This window comes from Sorex araneus, chromosome 6 (assembly GCF_027595985.1).
Source record: "Sorex araneus isolate mSorAra2 chromosome 6, mSorAra2.pri, whole genome shotgun sequence".
Classification (NCBI taxonomy): domain Eukaryota; kingdom Metazoa; phylum Chordata; class Mammalia; order Eulipotyphla; family Soricidae; genus Sorex; species Sorex araneus.
The window spans coordinates 165,934,641-165,953,722 of NC_073307.1; the positions used below are offsets into that span (position 1 = coordinate 165,934,641).

At 54.7% G+C, this 19,082-nt stretch overlaps 1 protein-coding gene across 7 annotated transcripts in view; it reads left to right on the plus strand.

Annotated features, from left to right (window-relative positions):
- PPP6R3 (protein phosphatase 6 regulatory subunit 3) overlaps window positions 1-19,082 on the plus strand; it is an 85,796-nt gene that overhangs the window by 16,623 nt on the left and 50,091 nt on the right. For all 7 annotated transcript variants that reach the window (XM_055144111.1, XM_055144114.1, XM_055144112.1 and 4 more), the window contains exon 2: window positions 16,856-16,983. The gene's annotated coding sequence lies outside the window, so the exon portion shown is untranslated. The remainder of the gene's footprint in view (window positions 1-16,855; window positions 16,984-19,082) is intronic.

The following is a 19,082-nucleotide window of genomic DNA, read 5'->3' on the forward strand; positions in this document are numbered from 1 at the left end:
AGTAGTTCCTGAGTGTGGAGTCAAGAGTGACCTCCGAGCACTGCCGGTTAGCGCGCCCCTCCCCACCCTAATAAAGGGGAACCCCCCCACGGGTTGGGAGATCAACATTAAAATGGCAGTACTCCCCCAAAGCATTATGCAGATTTGATACAGTAATGATAAGGGTACCCAATGATACTTTTCAAAGAAATAGATCAAATGCTGCAGAAATTCATATGGAATACTTTCTCCCCCACCCCGCCCCCACTCCCCCCAAAGCCAAAGCAGTCCTTGGGAAAAAGAACAAGGGACTGTACTACGCCAAGCAGTAGTAATGAAAACAGCATGGTACTGCAGTAAAGACAGACCTGCAGTGGACTGTAGTTGGAAATTCAGCGACAGACCCTCAGGTGGAATAATCAGTAAAGGAGCAGGAAGTGTGGAGTGAAACTGGGAAAACTGAACCAGACCCCTTCCTAGCACCATGCACAAAAGCCAAATCAAAATCAAGACCTGAATCCATAAGGTCCATACAGGAAAATGTGGCAGCACTTTAAATGACATCGAAAGTAAATAGATCTTGGGGCTGGAGCGATAGCACAGCGGGTGGGGCGTTTGCCTTGCACTCGGCCGACCCGGGTTCTAATCCCAGTGTCCCATATGGTCCCCTGAGCACCGCCAGGGGTAATTCCTGAGTGAAGAGCCAGGAGTAACCCCTGTGCATCGCTGGGTGTGACCCAAAAACAAAAAAAAACAAAAACAAAAAAAAAGTAAATAGATCTTTAACGATGAATTGCCACTGACTGAGCAAGTGGAAGTGGAAATAAACAAATGGGACTATAGTAAATTAAGAAGCTTCTTTACCTCAGCGGAAAAGATGGCCAGAATACGAAGACAGCACACAGACTGGAGAAATTATTTGCCTACCACTCAGTTTGATAAGGTATATAAGGCACCGCTAGAACTTCACAAGAAAAAACATCCCTATCGAAAAAATGGGGAGAAGAGATGAACGGAAACTTCCTTGAGAACTACAAATGGCTAAAAGGCGTATGATGAAGTCCTGTTACTAGGTCACTAGAGTCGGGGAAGTGCAAATAACATCAGTGAGACATCGGCTCACACCAAGGGGACTGGCAGTGTGGATACAGGAAAGGGGGCTTCAGTCACGTGGGGTTTGGGAAAACAATAAACTGGTAGTGGGGCTACCCCAGTGATCCAGCAAGTCCTGGGAATAGACCCCAAGGGCCCGAAAGCACAATTTAGAAACAACAGCTGCATCTTGTGCTCTTTTTTTTTTTTTTTTGCCGATGCACAAGGGTCACTCCTGGCTCTGCACTCAGGAATTACTCCTGCCAGTGCTCAGGGGACCATATGGGATGCCGGGAATTGAAGCCGAGTTGGCTGCATGCAAGGCAAATGCCCTACCCACTGTGCTATTGCTCCAGCCCCCTGTGTTTGTTTGCAGCCCTGTTACAGTAGCCCGAATCTGGGCACAACCTAAGTGTCCAAGAACAGATGACTCGATGGAGAAACTATGGTAAGTATGCATGGTGGAGTACTACACAGCCATTGGAAAAGGTGAAATTCGCAGGTTCCTAGCAGGCTCTGGAGAGGAGCGTGCTGAGGGGAAGTGCCCAGGAGGGACGGGCATTGAATGGTCACACTCATTTTCAGGAGATAAAAGAAACGTTGTGGGAGACTAATGTCCAAAGACTATGGAAGCGAAGGGCAGAACTGGGCTCTGTGGGGAGTGGGAGGGACCGCTAAGACAGCACCCGGGGCAAGTGGTCAGTTTGGATGAAAAGTGGGTGCCGCAGGGAGGTCAAGTGGTAGGCGTGATGCGCTTTCAGTAGAGTGCTGGATCCCGGTGCCCTGGAGGGAAGAGGGAGAAGTGTCTGCAGTAGAGGCAGGCCGGGGGTGGCAGGGAAGTTGCTAGAGGGAAGAGGGAAGGAGACCCTGGGGAAGGCCTTGGGGTTGGAGCATTGTGTGCCTGACATGGAGTAATTTTATAACTTGGTGATTCAGTAAATTAAAAAAAAATTCAAGAGGTAGTACAGGGCTGAGGGGTTAGTACGGGGTGAGGGTATCTATCTGCCATGAGGCTGGACCCTGTTCTGTCTCTGGCACCGTAAGGACCCCTGAGCATTGGCAGGGGCAGCCTGGAGCCCCCGAGTGCCACCAGCGGGGCTTGCTAACTCCTGGCACTGCAGGCCCCGACAGCATCTCATCCTGGGGCCTCGCGTTGAACCACCAGCTTTGTTGGCCAGGAATTTCTACGAGGGTCCCAGGGACCCTTTAGCATCACTTGGGAGGGCTTTCTTAAAAAAAAAAAAATTCAAAATGAATGTAAATGTTTTTAACCACAAGCTACACAGAGGGAACCTTAGGCTGTAGGTCGGTGACGTTGACCTTAGAGAAAGTTTTGGGGATTTGGCAAGGGAAACAAATAAGTGGAACTGTGCACTGCATTCAGCTGAAGGCTCTGTGCAGCCAGAACCAGAGAAAGCAACATACATGTGGAAAGGCAGCATCTTGAATGGGAGATGTTAGCAATCCGACATCTATAAGGATTAAGATCCAAAATACATAAAGAACGCACACAATCTAAAATGATTTTAAAAAATGGGCAGGAGATGTGAACAGAAACTTCTCAGAAGTACAGATGGCCAACAATTACATAAAAATGTTTGTCTTGGGCTGGTTTGATAGTGTAGCAGCAACTTGTCTTGCACATGGCTGATCAGGGTTCTATCCCCAGAGCCCCTCTAGTCTCCTGAGCCCACCAGGAATGACCCTTGAACACTGCCAGGTGCGACTAGAAATTAAAAATATTATTCATCTCACTATCAGTAGGGAAGTGCAAATTGAAGTCACAATGAGATATCTAAACCTTGAGAATAATTGTGTGAGTTTGTTGAGAAAAGGGGAGCATCGGGGGGTCCTTGCTTTTATCTTGGAAAACATGAAAGTTCTTGAAAAATTAAGACTAGCGATACCATGTAATCCAGGTATTCTAGTTCTGGGGGCAAATTTGAGGAATATGAAAAACTACAAAAACTCATTTGAATAATTCTATTATTAAAATTATTATTGTATTATTATTGTAACATTAATTTCAGTAGACGATATAGAAACACCTTAAGTGCCTCTCTCTGGAGGTGCATGAGGAATACTACTTGACTATAAAAAGGTGAAAATTCGTTAGCTTGCAGCCTAGCCAGGGCCTGGAGGGCATTGTACTAAGCCAAGTTAAGCCATAGACTGCACGGTATGTTCTGACGAAGAAGCCCCAGGCTTGTGTCTGACTCTGTACAGAGTTCGGGCGCCTGTTTGGGAGAGATTGATAATCCACACATTTCAGGCATGACTTTTCTCCTTTCTATAAAGGTATTTTGCCAAATAGCCAGTTCTAGGCAGTTGATTAATTTTCCTTTGCATTTTGTCTGTATTTATATTGCATTTCTCCATTTTTTGCGTGAGTTTAGACATTACTAAACTCAGTAGCTCCTTACTGAAGAGTCTGGGGTTCCTGTGCCTCACATGTTGGTCATGGACCTGTCCGGCAGGTCAGGTTGATCCCCACCCTTTACCCCAGTTTTTATCTTTCAATTTGGATAACTTTTGGTATGTTACTGCTTCTAACTACCCAAATGCCAGGTACATGTTTTAAATAACGTGATAATATTCAGGAGACTTAAAAAAGTAGAAATAAGTGGAGCGGAGCGGTAATATGAAGCAACGCTAATTCAGCATTTATATTAAAACTCCAGGCCCGTCCGTCCGAGGGAGAAGAGACTTTTGTTTTGGACACGCCCGACTGTGCTCAGGGATCCTCCTGACAGGGCTCGGGGGACCACACTGAGCTGGGTTGTGAACGGGCCAGCCCCGGAACCACTGTTGACCTGTTCTAGCCGGAGAAGAGACTTCTGTGCTCATTTCTGTATATTGAGTGTTGTTCCTTTGACTAATGAGCGAAAAGGACAATCAGAGAAACGGAGCGAGGCCAGAAAGGGCTGTGGGCAGGGTGGGGGCTGACCCAGGCCCCGTGCAGCAGGGCCAGCGCGCCTGTCCGGCTGCTTCAAGGACATGAGTTCCCGGGCTCAGGCGGTTCCTTGTCACTTGAGAGAGAGCCTGTGTTTTTGTTGTTGTTGTTTGTTTGTTTTTGGGTCACACCTGCCGATGCACAGGGGTTACTCCTGGCTCATGCACTCAGGAATTACCCCTGGCGGTGCTCAGGGACTGTATGGGATGCTGGGAATCTAACTTGGGTCAGCCGTGTGCAAGGCAAATGCCCTCCCCGCTGTGCTATTGCTCCAGCCCTGGAGAGAGCCTGTGGCCACATGCTCAGAGCCCTGTGCCTGTGGAGGGTCCTGCCTGCGGGCGAGGGGACTCTGGGAGTAGACTTCACTCGTTTGCAGGGAGTCAAGGATTGCGTAACTGTTTCTCGCATCAAGCTTCCAAGAAGGAGAGCCTGATGATCTTCCAGGGCAATGAGGAAAAAGTGAGGAAGGACAGGCAGGCAGAGGTGGGGAGCGAGGCCTCTTCAGCCCAATGGCAGGGATTGAATCAATCGCGGAGGAGACCCGAGTGCTGGCCTGGCACGCAGCCCACCTGGGCCCATCCCCAGAATCCTGCATGGTCCCTGCGCCTGCCAGGAGTTAGCCTGATGTGGCCCCAGATGGGAAAGCCAGCCCCGCAAGCAGTGCGCACAGCCTGGGGTTTGGCCTAGGAGTTCTCTTGCCCCTTACCGTAGCGTCAGGCCTAGAGAGTCCCTGTTTGGGGGCTTGGGGAGTGGCGGGTGCTGTCTGGGACCCCGGGCTTGCCCGGGGCAGTGGCCGAGGCGGCTGGGCTGTGCTGGCCTTCACAGGCCGGGCTCGCTGTGTTCGTTTTGGTCCGATCGCCCGGTGCCTTTCTCGGTGCTGTTCTGTCGGTGTGTGCGCGAGTGGGAAGAGGGGACTGGCAGACCCCCCGTGGCCGGCCAGGCTTTCCGGGGAAGTCACCTTACCTCCCCACCCCTGCTCAGGACGCAGCTTCTTCCTGCCGAGACAGCGGGTCCTTCAAGAGCTCCCTACATGAAAACCCGCAGAAGCTGGTGGAGGGGAGGGAAGAGCCTGTGCCCTGGTTCCGTGGAGCCTCATGATCGTCACGGCGGGGCCGGCTTTCCAGCTTGGTCAGCCTGCTGCTGCCGCCGGGGTGCAGCGGTGGCTTCCAGGCGCCTTGTCGGTGGCACCCAGGGTGAAAGTTCTGTGGGGTGTGGCCTTCGCGGGCGCCTGGTTTTCCCTCCCCCTCCCCCCCAAACTCCTTCCTCTTTCCTGGCACCCCTCTCCGCTGCCTCCTCCCTCCGACTCTGCGGTGGACTGCTTAGACTTGATGGGAGTGAAGTCAGCCGGTGTTTCTTCTTTCGTGACTGGTCAGGCTTAAAGTCTTCGAATTTCATCTGTTGTGACACGTCCTTTTTCCTAAACGAAGGTGCAGACCGGCCTTCCGTAGGCCACCCGCCCAGGGCCTCTTGGTTTGCCTCTGCCACTTTGGTTTTGGTCCTCACCCAGCGGTGCTCAGGGCTTCTCCTGGTGGCCAGGGACCAAGCACCCTACCCGCTCCACTGTCCTTCCAGCCCCCAAGCTGTTTCTGTGTTGACGAATTAGTCGTCGTAATGTCTTTGGCATGTTGTGTCTTCTTGCATGAGTGTTCTTTGGCCCTCCAGGAGGCATTTTACATGCTTGGAAGTGACCCTCTGGCGTTCTGAGTTTGTCCCTTTTTGGAAAGGACTTTGGGTTCCCGGCCCCGGCCCCTGTCGATGGCTTGACTGTGAGGCCGTGCTGGTGACGGAGAGTGACCGCAGTCAGGCCAGCTCATGTCCTCGTTGCTGCTGGCTTTGGGCTTCAGCCTCTGGCCCTCGGGGCTCCTGTGCGGGGGCTCTGGGCCGGGGTGTCCATGAGTGCCTTGGTTTGCCTTGCCTTGAGCCTGGCCTTCTGCCTCGCAGACGCTCCTGCTCTGACTTCCTAACTCCTTAGCATCCGCGCCTTCATCTGTGGGTGGAGTTAGGAGAGACAGATGTGCTGTTCTCCGGAATGCCTGCTCTGGTGGCCTTGGGGGTTGTACGGGACACGCCTCCCTGCTGTGCCATCGCTCCGGCGCCCTGGAAGCCTTACGCAGCTTTCTTCTTTGCATTTTCTTTTGCAAATAGGTCACATAATTATTATTATTATTTTTTTTGCTTTTCGGGTCACACCCGGCGGTGCACAGGGGTTACTCCTGGCTGTACACTCAGGAATTACTCCTGGCTGGCGGTGCTGGGGGACCATATGGGATGCTGGGAATCAAACCCGGGTCGGCCGCGTGCAAGGCACACGCCCTTCCCTCTGTGCTATCACTCCAGCCCCCTAGGTCACATAATTTTAATAAAGGCTTTATTGAGGTATAATAGCTCACCGTACAGTCTGCACATCCACACATGTACTATTTATTTTTATTTTTCTGCAGTGCTGGGACTCAAATCCAGGGCTCCACACACGGGGCGCGGGTGCCCTCCTGCTGGATGGACCACACCCCCCCGTTCAGTGCTTTTCAAGCATATTCTTAGATCTGTGAGTCTCGCTCCAGTCATGGAGAGAATATTTCAGTTGGTCTCCCCGTTTCGCCCTCATCCTCCCTGCCCCGACAAGCCCTGGTTACGTTAGGTTTGTCAGTGCTGACGTTTCCTATCGAGGGAATATATAACACGTGGTTTTGGGGTCTGGCTTTCTTCCTTGAGGACGTTTCCAAGATTCCTCTGTGTTGTCATGTGTCAGTTATTGGGGGGGGGGCGGCTGTTCTGGTTGGAGGGGGAGCTCTCCCCGGCTGCACCGTGGTGTTCTGGGGTTTCTCCCTTTGCAATGAGCCTCCCGTGAACACCTGTGCGCTCGGTTTTCAGTGGCCATTCACTGTGCTTGCTTTCTTGTTTTCCTTTTGGCTGTGTGCCTGGGAGTGGGCCTGCTAGGTCATAGGACTCCTCTGTTGAAGGGAAACTGTTTGGAAAACTCTCAGAATAGTCTCTAGCATCAAATCACAACCAGCTCCTTCGTTGTGGCACTTTGGTTTCGAGCCCCCTCGTGTCTTACGTAGCCTGGCGACAGGTCCTTACCTGATGGGCAGGTATATCTTTCTGTTCTGTAGTTTATGTTGCTTTCTTGGTAAATAAATCCATTAAGTACAAAATTAATTTGATGAAGTCAGCTTTTCCGACCTGTTTTCTTCTGTGAGTTTTACATTCCTTTTTAGGCTTAAAACCAAGGAAAACCCTTTCTAAGACTCTTCACGCAGCAAAACTGCAAGGGCGCTGCTGCTTTCTCACCTGCCTCGCCCACACCCCAGCCTCTCCCGTCAGCGGTATCATCCACCTGGCAGGCGATGCCCGTGGGGCTCACTTGGGCGGCTGACGTTTGTGAGGCTTGAGGGTGCCGAGGTCGTGTGTGGGGTCATGCCTGACTTCTCACTGCCCCGAGAGCTCTCGCCACTACTCTTCCTGACGGGGGGCGGGGCCTCTCCCAGGGTCCAGGGTTCACAGGGCCACCTACGGTGCCAAAGGACAAGCACCGCCCTCCCGGTGTCTGTTTGTTCAGGGCTTACTTCCTGTTCCGGGGGTCACTCCTGGTGTGCGGGGCATCAGGCTCACGGCACGGCGGCACCTCAGCTCGGCCTGTTTCTCCAGCCGCTCCGCTGCCTTCGCTGTTGTTCCTTTTCTTTTCCAGAACATCCTGTCAGCCACTCCGCTGCCTTCGCTGTTGTTCCTTTTCTTTTCCAGAACATCCTGTCGTTGGAATCATGCTTCGTAGCCTTTTCAGGTCGGCTCCTTGCATTTAGTGATCTACACTGAAAGGTCCTTTATGAGTGTGTATGCTTTCAGAACTTTTTTTTTTTTTTTTGGCCTAGACCGGGTGGTTCTTAGGGGTACTCCTGGTTCTGTGCTCTGGGGTCACGCAGGCCTTGCTAGGGCAAAACCGTCTATGTGCCAGGGATTGAACCAGATGCAAAGAAGGTGCTTTCCTCTAATGACTCTCTCTCTGGCCACATAATGCTGCGGATTTGTTGGTTTTGTGCTTTGGGCCCCATCTGGTGGTGTTCAGGGGTTACTCCTGGCCCTGCACTCAGAAAGTACTCCTGGGGGTGTTCAGGGGACCTTATGGGATAGTGGGGATTGAGCCTGGGTTGGCCATGCCAGGCAAGTGTCCTACTTGCTGTGCTGTCACTGTGGCCCTGCCTCCCAACATCGTACCCACTATTTTTTTATTTTAATTAATTTATGTTTTGCTTTTTGGGTCACACCCAGCGATGCACAGGGGTTACTCCTGGCTTTGCACTCAGGAATCACTCCTGGTGGTGCTCAGGGGACCATATGGGATGCTGGGAATGGAACCCGGGTCGGCCATGTGCAAGACAAACGCCTTACCGGCCGTGCTACTGCTCCAGCCCCAATTTTTTTAATTTTAATTAATTTATTTTTTTGCTTTTTGGGTCACACCTGGCATTGTACAGGGGTTACTCCTGACTCATGCACTCAGGAATTTCTCCTGGCGGTGCTCAGGGGACCATATGGGATCCCGGTTGGCCCTACCCGCTGTGCTATTGCTCCAGCCTGTACCCACATTTTAGTGGTGAATAGTATTTCATTGTTGGGGATGTATCAGCTTTTTGTTCATCCATTTACTGATGCTGGTACAATCTTGGTTGCTTCCAAGTTTTGACAAGTATGCCTAAAACCGCTGCGAACGTCTGAGTAGGTGTCTGTGTGGGCGTGAAGAGTTGGGCTGTGGTGGGGCAGCGCCGCAGTGAGCGTCCGACCGTGGCGAGCCTGTGCTCTGGCATAGGCCTCGCCGTGTGCTCACGGGGCTCGCGGGCTGCTTTTCCTCAGTGGAGGGCAGAGCCAGCGTGTCCGTCACGCAGCACTCGGCGCCCTCTGGCTCTCAGCGACCGGCTTTATCTGACCACTAGCACTGTGCGGCGTCCTGACTGTCTGTCTGGTACGCGCGCTAGACATGGTTGCACGTTGCTCTTTCCTCGGGAGACAGGGCGATAGCTGGCCGAAGGACGCCTTCCGAGTAACTCATTTGGTTCTTGAGTTAATATTAACACTTTATTTTTGGCCCTTTTTTGAGTAATATGACCTCTTTTGATACCTGTGGTCAGAGAACTAGCAGCTGTCTGTACTTTCACTATCAGTTTCCGCAGCTTTTCTGTCGAGACAGATCTTCACCGGGCCGGGTGCAGCTCAGTGGTGGAGCCCTTGCCTGCATGTGGACTGACTCAGTTGATTTTTATCATGCATTTTGGTTTGGGGCCACACGTGATGGTGCTCAGGGCTTACTTCTGCCTCTGCACTCAGGGGTCCTTCTGTGAGGAGGATTGAGCCCTGGTTGGCCGCTGGCGCCTTGCCCGCTTACCGTTCCTCTGGGCCCGGGTTCGTTCATTCACTGTGGGCTCTGGAGAGGACCAGGCTTCCCCCCGGGCTTTACTTACATTTACCAGCCCTCCTGCTGTTTCCGAAGGGCACGGGGTGGGTTTCAGACGGACAGGAATGAGACCGGTGCGCTTACAACATGCTGAGCAGACGTCTTGGTTGGCTCAGGCCTGGGGCGCCGCCGTCTCTGTCGTGCATGGTGAACGGTGGCTGCGTGGGAGTGTGTAGTCCCAGGGAGTTGGCGTGGACGCAGACTCCCTCTGCCTGGGACCAGGAGGCTTGTGACCCGCTCGCTGCTGACCTCTCATGCTTGTTGCCCTAGAGGGAGGTCCAGACCAGTAACGCCCAAAGAAACTCCTGACCAGCTTCCATTTGCATCTCCCTAAGGGTCAGCGTGTGTATCTAAGAAGATTGTGGGCGTGGACGACCCTGCTGTGCTCAGGAGCACCCACTCCTGGCGGTGCCCGGGGGACGGGGACCAGATGGCCCCAGGATTGGCCCCAGCGTGCAGGGTGGCACCTCGCCTTCTGCGTCGCCTCTCCAGCTCGTGGCCGCACCACTCTACAGTCGCCTCTGTTGCTGGCGTTACGTGCATCGTCAGGTGTACAGGGCTCCCGGGACGTCCTTGTTTCTGTGTCGCTGGGGACAGAACAGCGGTGTCGGGTCTTTGGGGCCTGACATTGCTCCTGTGCCTGCCGCAGACTTCATCTCCCGTCAAGCCCAGCCGAGGTGGCAGCGAGCAGTCTAATCCGATGGGGCAGCGAGAGCCGCACAGAGCTGAGACGTGTCTGTGGGGCCGTGGCGGGCAGCCATCATGCTGATGGCGGCTAGTGGCCCTCTGACTTAAAAGGGAAAAGAGCTCCCCGGGCCCCACCTTCGGGGCCAGTACGGTCGTGCACACACCAGCCCGGCCGCCACGGTTACTCGTGGCTGCTCTCTCTCGCCGTGGCATAAGTGGGTTCTTCAGGCGGAAACCAACCTGGATAATTGGTCCCCAAATGTCCCCTTTGTGTCCTACGTAGCCCCTTCCTGCCAGCAGGCCACCGATGCCCTGATGCCACCTAGCTGGCGTGTAGGCTTCTGTAACCTGCCCTCATCCGAGGCTCTTTCTCACGGCGTTGGTTGCGGCGCTGTCCGCGTTAATGCCTGCAGTTCTTTGTTCTTGCTGTTGGACACTCCATCACACGGTTCATTGGGAGGGAACACACCTCCCCTGGACACAGGTGTCTTCAGGTCTGGTTTGGGGGGACAGTGGCTGTCGCTCTGTCCGTGGTTGTTCAAGCGAGTTTGGGTCACTTCATCCTCTTTGATATCTCCGTTCTTATCCCTCCCCCTCTTTTTTCTTGGTTTTTGGGCCACACCTCAAGGTGCTCAGAAGCTTGCTCCTGTCTCCACCCTCAGGAATCAGTCCTGGTGGCCTCTGGGGACTATATATATATATAGTACAGGGATCGAGCCTGCGGGGCCCAGGCTGCCTGGTACTGTGGCGAGTGTGGGCAGCGGGCATCTCGCCGTGGTTCTCTGTGCAACAATCAGGGAGCACCAAACAGTTTCTCTCCTTGCACTAGTAACATTTGGAAGCTCAGCAGGTACCTCTGGTGGCCCGATTGATTTGCCTTCGTCCTTTCTCCTTGTCCTTGATGACCGGGTGTTGTAGGGTGGATACGGTGTTAGGGCCCTTCATGGCAGTCCATGCCAGTTCGTGCCGTTCTGCGAGGCTGCCCCTGGACCACCACCCTGGGGTTTTGACATGCCCTTGGCGGAACGTGCTCGGTGCTTGGGGCCGAGGGATGTCTGGAGAGCGAGCACTGGGCCCCTCGCCTCTCGTAGCCGGCCTGCCTTCAGAAAGCCTTGGCCCACGGCCTAGACATTTGGCATTTAAACCGCTTATTTAATCTTTTTGTTCTTTTTGGGTCACACCCAGCGATGTCAGGGCTTACTCCTGGCACTGCACTGAGGAATCACTCCTGGTGCTGCTTGGGGGACCGTATGGGATGCCGGGGATCGAACCCAGGTGGGCTGCGTGCAAGGCACATACCTTAAGCATCTAAACCACTTCTGTGGTTGCTGCGTTTAAGTTGTTTGTGGGATGGAATCTGTGATTTTTTTCACATGTTCTCTCTAAAACTGAAATAATATTACGCAGGCCTCCATGGTTGGGCTGAGGTATAGAAGGTGCTTTGTCGGTGAGCGGAGAAAACTTCCCTATGGAAAGAGTAAGTGTCTCCTCTTCCTGAATTCAGACTAAGTGGAAAATGTCAGTCACGCCGAGGAGAGTGGAAGAGGCCTTGTATTCTTCCTTCCAAAGCCGTGGGAAGGTGGAGGTGGCCCTCAAAGGACGGCGAGGTGGGGCGCACGCTGGGGCCGTCCAGGGCGAGCACACCAGGGGGGAAACGCAGTGTAAGGCTCATGCACCCTAAAATAAAGTAGGGCACCGAGTGACAGCACAGCGGGGAGGGCGTTGGCCTTGCACGCGCCCAACCTGGGTTCGATCCTTGGCATCCCATAGGGTCCCCCGAGCACTGCCAGGATTACTCCTGAGTGCATGAGCCAGGAGTAACCCCTGAGCATCGCTGGGTGTGACCCCCGAAAAAAGGCCCCCCCAAAAAAGCAGGTGTTTTTTATTTATTTGTTTTCTTAAAAGTATATTATAAATTGAATTTGTAAACTTGCTTTTTTTTTTTTTTAAAGACAAGTTTCCATTTCCAGCTTTACTGTAGAAAATGCTGGGCCACGGCATGGAGCATGAGCGGAGTGCCAAAGCTTTTGTTTGTTTTTTGGGCCATTCCTGGTGCTCAGGGGTTATTCCTGGCTCTGCACTCAGGAATCACTGCTGGCGGGGTGCGGAGCACATATGGGACGCGGGGACTGGAACCCGGCTGACCCCGTCAAGGCCTCCGCGCTCACTCTCAGGCCCTCGTCCGAGGGGTGGGAAGGAGAGTGCTGGGGGGCTTTATCGGCCGCAGACCGTGCTTGGAAATAGGCCTTTGAGGAGCTGCTGTTCCCGCCGTGTCCCGCTCAGGTTTCCTTTATTGCTCGTGAAAGTAACCGCAGCCTGGCAGGAAAGCCTCGGCTTGCTGGGCTGTGGGTCACTGGCAGGGTCCGCAGGCCTGGGTGGTGTTTGAGAACCTGGAATGTCACGGTCGGGATTGCCCACCTCTGCCTGAGGGCTGGGAGCCTGTCCCGACACCGGGCCACCTGACTCCCGGGCTCTGCCTTGGGGCTTCCTTTGGGCGAGCAGCGCGTCACTCTCTGGGTGGGAGGAGTGGGAAGGCGGGTCTGCGGGGTGTGTGGTTTAGGTTTGGTGTGGGGGCACATCCCGTGGTGCTCAGGGCTTAGCCTGGCTCAGTACCGGGGGTGCCTCCTGGGGGCTGGGGAACCGTGTGGGGTGCCGGGCTAGAACCCCGGTTGGCCGCGTGCAAGGCGAGCCCTCTGCTCTCTGCCCCTCAGGTTCTGTTCTTGAGCTCCTGTTCCAGCTTGCTTCTTGCAGTTTTTGAGAGTTCGAAGACTGTTGGCATCCATTCCCTTCATTTGCAGTTCTGGTCTCCCCTGGTCTGTTTCTTTCTTCTTAGAGCCGTGGGGAGGATTGGTTTGGGATTCTGGAACCCTCTTCGGGGCCTCTTTTGTCTCCGACGGTCCTGCAGCTGGGGAGGTGAGCCCCGAGAGATGAGGCTCCATCCCGGCAGCCCCGCAGGGCCGTGTTGGCCTGCGTCAGCAGGCTGGGGTACCGCCGTAATTGTGAGGGTGTGTGTGTTTAATGACGTTGCGTCTGTGAGTGAGGACTTCGCTCTGCAGAGTGCGTGTGTGGTCTTGGAGACGGTCCAGCTGGAGTCCTTCTCCCTCTGTGTGGCCGCTGTGAGGACAGGGGCCACGCACGCATTGCTTCTCACCAGCGGCTGCACACTTGGTTGTGTCACCTACTTGGTCGTGGTGCTTGCAGGGGTGCGGGGGGAGGTGTGCTTTCTGTTGTGGTGGCTGGTGTCCCCTGGTAGCCGTGTGGGGGGAGAGGAGCTGCAGAGCCACCGGGCCCGTGTGCGTGCAGGGCTTCGGGGACTGACACCCACGTTTGCAGGACAGGCCCTTCAGCTGAGCCGGCCCGTCCTTGTATGCTGTGGCGGGTGTGTTGGGAGAGGCCACGCCCAGTGCTGCTGGGTGGGACCGCAGGGCCACTTCCGGCCCGAGGACTCACTCAGCATGTGCTCTCACTTGGCTGTTTTTGAGGGGCCACGCCCAGAGACGCTCTGAGGCCTGTGATGCGGCGGGCGGCCCGGGTGCAGCAGGCGGAGGGCCTGCGCCTCTGCCCTGCGCTTGGCTTCCCTTGTCTTGTTTTCTGGCACACCCGGCTTTGCTCGTGGGTCGCTCCTGGCCCTGTGCTCAGGGTCCTTCCCCGCAGTGTTGAGTGTTGGGGCCACACGCAGTGCAGAGATGGAGAATCCTGAGTAACGAAGATGCTCAGAGTCAGAGTTGGAAATAAGAAAGTTTATTGGAAAGTAGAAGAGGAAAGAAATTTCCTAGGCTAGGGGGACCTTCGTACAGGATTACTAAATATGACTGGTTTTGTGGGGGGTTTTTTTGTTTGTTTTAATAGGAAAATGGGGTATTTGTGTTTCTTACCCAGTGATAAGAATGTTGACATCACATGCGAGGATTCTGCTGGATGTGTGGCTGCTCTGGGCTTTTCAGATCTCTGGTCACTGGCCACGGGGAGTACCCTGTATCGTGTCTCTTAGTCTCCCACCTGAGGTCTTGGCAGAATCCAAGATCTTGAGGAATTGTTAACTTCCCATTTCTCAGAAAGAGTCCAGGAATTCCCAGGGTTGTTAAAAATGTAGGATGGTGCAGTCAGAAACCGGACCGCTCACCCCAGCTGGCCGGGGAAACTAAGGCAGCCTCTTTCCCTCTCTGGCCTCTGCTCAGTCTGTAGTGTGCCTCAGAGTGGCGCTACCCAGTGGGCCTTCCTGTCATTCCCCTCACTCATTTGCATGGCAAACGAGTTTTGTAGGACTTGATGATTTTCTTTTAATTTTATGTGTCACCGTGAGATGCACAGTTACATAGTTGTTCATGATTGGGTTTCAGCCATACAATGTTCCAACACCCGTCCCTTCACCGGTGTACTTTCTCCACCACCAGTGACCCCGGTTTCCCTCCCACCCCCACCCCATCCCCAGCCTGCCCCTATGGCAGTTTTCCCCTCTCTGCGCGTCCCTCCCCCCTTGGCATATCATTTTACTGCTTTTCAGCGCTCAGTTCTTGTCCAGAGTGATCGTTTCTGTCATTGTCATGGTGGTCCCTTCTCTGTCCTAACTGCACCTTCCTCCCCCCACTTGTGGCGGGCTCCGACCGTGGACCAGTCTTCCTGGCGCTCGTTTTCATTGTCCTTGGGTATTAGTCTCATACTTTGTGTTTTTATATCCCGCAAATGAGTGCCGTCATTCTGTATCTGTCCCTCTCCTTCTGACTCATTTCACTCAGCATGATCCTCTCCGTGTCCGTCCATTTATAAGCACATTTCATGACTTCATTTTTCCTGGTGGCTGTGTGGGGCCCCATTGTGTAGATGTACCATGGTTCTTTATTCACTCCTCTGTTCCCGGGCACTCGGGCTGTTCCCAGACTCTGGCTGCCATGAATGGGCCGCAGTGCGCGGAGAAGAGCAGAGGGCTGTGCGGAGTGTCGGGCGGCGTGGATTCCCAGAGGCGGTATTGCTGGGTCACATGGGGGCTCAGTTTCTGGTTACTTGGGGAATGCCCGTATTGTTTCCAAAGGGCTGACGGTCGGCGTTCCCACTGACAGAGCACAACCCCTTTCCCTTTGGGGGACTTCAGAAGCCACAGAGGGGGGTGAAACAGTCAAACTGCCGCGTGGAAGTGAAAGTGGTGACCGGGCAGGAGTGGCCTCTCGGGGCGTCTCTGGGCTCCGTCATTTCTCCAGACAGCAGTCGGGAACCTGGTTTGCTTCATTCTCAGCTTTCAGGCTCCTGGGCTGTCCCTTGCCCTCCTGTCCTGTGTCGCCCTTGGGTTGGTTCCGCCAGAACCTGTGGATGTAGTGACCTTGTTGGGGTGATGTTCCGTGGGACTCAGTGTCCCTGTTGCTGCCTGGCTGGCTGCTGGGGCCTGGCCTGCACCAGGGGAGAGGGGCCCACGGCAGTGTCTGTGCCCCCGGGAGAGGGGCCCACGGCAGTGTCTGTGCCCCCGGGAGAGGGGCCCACGGCAGTCTGCGCCCCCGGGAGAGGGGCCCACGGCAGTGTCTGCACCAGGGGAGAGGGGCCCACGGCAGTGCCTGCGCCCCCGGGAGAGGGGCCCACGGCAGTGCCTGTGCCCCCGGGAGAGGGGCCCACGGCAGTGTCTGCACCAGGGGAGAGGGGCCCACGGCAGTGCCTGCGCCCCCGGGAGAGGGGCCCACGGCAGTGCCTGTGCCCCCGGGAGAGGGGCCCACGGCAGTGTCTGCACCAGGGGAGAGGGGCCCACGGCAGTGCCTGTGCCCCCGGGAGAGGGGCCCACGGCAGTGTCTGCACCAGGGGAGAGGGGCCCACGGCAGTGTCTGCGCCCCCGGGAGAGGGGCCCACGGCAGTGTCTGCACCAGGGGAGAGGGGCCCACGGCAGTGCCTGTGCCCCCGGGAGAGGGGCCCACGGCAGTGTCTGCGCCCCCGGGAGAGGGGCCCATGGCAGTGACCCGTGCCCATCGCACCCCGTGTGGCTGCTCTGCTGGACAGGCAGAGTGGGCGCTCCAGACTGATGGTGGGTCCGGGCGTGTGGATGGGCTGCTTCCTGTGCAGGGCAGATTGTCATGTTCTCAGATCTGTGGCCATGATAAGGTCATCCAGTCAGGCGCTGACCTTTGTACTTTAACCGTTGTGGTTTTATTTATTTTTATCTTTTATTGTTATTATTATTAGCTTTCTGGCCACACCAGTGTGCTTAGGGGTTGCTGCTGGCTCAGAGTCACTCCCAGCGGCCCTTGGGGAACAGAATCAGGCCCTGCTTGCAGAGCCTGCACCCGGGGAGCTGTTCCCCAATTCCTAACTATGAGGCCACACCCAGGGGTGCTCTGCGCTCAGGGATCAGTTCTCGTGGGGCTTGGGGGACCGTGTGGGGCAGGGATGGAACTGGGGTTGGCTTCCCAGTGCTGGGGACCAGAACACGCACCCAGCACACGGCCCCTCCACTCCTTCCCATCTTTCACACCTCGTGTCCTTAGAGTCGCAGAGTGGCCGAGCGTTGCCCAGGGCCTCTGCGAGACTCGGCCCCCACCGCTGTGTCCCTTTGGCTTTCCTGTCTCCCCACATCACTGTCCGCTTCACGCTGTGTCTCCTTGGGACGTGGCTCCCGTGGTTCTGACCCGGGGATGCTCAGCTTTTCCTTTGTGTTGCGTGGCTGCGTATTGACTCCGTCAGACCCTGGCCACAGTCACGACCCTGTGCTCTCTCCGTTGCAGGCAGCGCTCCCTGTGGCCCTGCAGCCTGCTGATGCGGTGACCGGGAAGGACTTGCCACGATAGCCTGTAATGGGCAAGGAGCCACAGAGAAGAAGACGTTTCTTTTAGTTTTAAACTTGGTTTGAAAGGTAAGCCCGCTCAGATTCTCAGGGGTTTTCCCAGCTGTTCATGGGGAAGCAGCCTCTGTGCTGAGCCCCCAGCCAGGCCAGGAGAGCCAGTGGGGGCGTCGGGCGCCAGGACTCCACGGGCTGGAGGCCCTGCAGGAGAGAGGCGGCAAGCTTCCGTGTGTCCAGCACCGTCCGGGCCGTGCTGCACTGCCTGCTAGGCTCTGTCTAGTCAGCCCAGGGCTTTGCTCTCGGACTCCCGTGGGCCATGAGCAAGGCGCCACTCTGTCCTTGGCTGCACGTACGTGTCACTGGTGATAGGAGCTAAACTGCAGCTGCTTCCGAAGCCCCTTTACTGAGCGCCCTGCTCAACCGGGCCAGTTGTTTTTGGTTAACCTCCCCTTTTGGGCCACACCTGATGGTACTTGGTTACTCCTGGCTCTGCACTCAGGAATTACTCCTGGGGGTTGGGGGGGGCGCATATGGGATGCCAGGGATCGAACCCCCGTTGGCTGTGTGCCAGGCAAGCGCCCTGCCCACTGTGATACCTCTCCGGCTGCGTCCTGCTCAGGTTGTGTTGCAGAGGTCCTCATGGTGAGTGTATTGGCTTTCCGGGCCAGGAAGCACAGTGTTATTGAAGGTGTTGGTACCGTGGAACAGGGGCTGGGTGTGGCTCATCGTCAAACAGAGTTGCATGTGTGAGGTCCCGGTCCCTGTTTTGAAAAGGAAACATTTTTACAGAGTTTATTAATACAGTTTGAAAATATAAAAATAAGCTCGTTCAGTTTTCTGTAATAGGAACCTGAGAGAAAGAAAATTGTTTTGTTTTTCCGGATTATAGCTTCTCAGCTGTGGTGCTCAGAGTTCATTTCCCACGGACACCTGCTGCCAATACGGAGCTGATCCCTCTGTTACTCGGTCGCCAGATTTTACAGGTTCCACTTAGCTGACACACCCACAGGGCGTGTGCCCAGGGGACTGTGTGGGGGCGGGGGACCGACTAGCCCCTCTTTGAGAGTCTCGGCAGCCACGGTGTGGATCATTTCATGTTTGGGAATTTTATAAAGCAGGTACAGGATCGAATTTTAGTCTTTGCCTGTAGCTGGTCATTAAATTGCAGATTGTGTAAAAACACAAAAAAGAAAGAAAGGGGACACGAGCAGTGGGCACAGGGCAGTGACGCTGTCTCTCCCGCCGCCCGAGTTCGGTAGTCTCCAGCCGCTTTCCCCAGCTCGGGGAGGTTGATGGCGATGATGAGGCAGGCGAAGGAAGGAAGGAGGGCCAGGCTGGTTGGTCTCAGTTGCAGTTTATTCCATTCCCATCTCCATTCTCCTCTGATTCTCCTCCTGCTTCTTCCTCCCCCATGCTACTTCATTCTCTTTCTCCTCTAGATCTGGATCTCGATTTAGCTTCTCCAGATCTGGCTCTGGGACTCACTGGGACTGGCCCTGGGACCGGTCCCCACCCAACTCTTACAGCCTAATTAAATCCCCAAGCATGAGGGGTTGGGGCTTACACTAGGTGTGGTTACCATCAAAGTTCTTTCCCTCAAGGAATGTAAAGTTATTTCCCTCAGGGAATGCTTCTTCTAGGACAGATTCTCTTTCAGCAGGACACCCACCCAAGAGCGGAATCCCATGGGTGTGTTTCTCCTCTCCTTGTCCAACTAACATATAAGTATTCATAATATTAATCATTTTGTATGGACATTGCAAGAGATGCATTAAGCTTATAGAATTGCTTTTCTGGGGTCACCTCGATCTCAGACTACAGTGCTCAGGCCAGATTAGTCTTTCCTTCCCCTAGCAGGGCCTTAGTCTCGTCGTTGCTTTTGGATCATGACATGACATGTCCATGACCAAGCTCTTAACTTATAGTTAAGCATTAGGCACTTCGGCCAGGCCCATCTGATGCCAGGGTAGCACATAATTCACCGCTTGCCCTGGGTCCGTCCTGTCCCTCGTTGGGACCCTGCTTTTGGGGTGCTAGGAAGTAAGGGCAGTTGAGGCTTAAGTTGAGAAAGCAAATGCCCGGGAGTGAATAATATTCGAAGCCAATTAAATCCCATGTTACCAAAACATATTAACAACTGTCTTTCTTTGTCCATACAAAAAGGACATTGC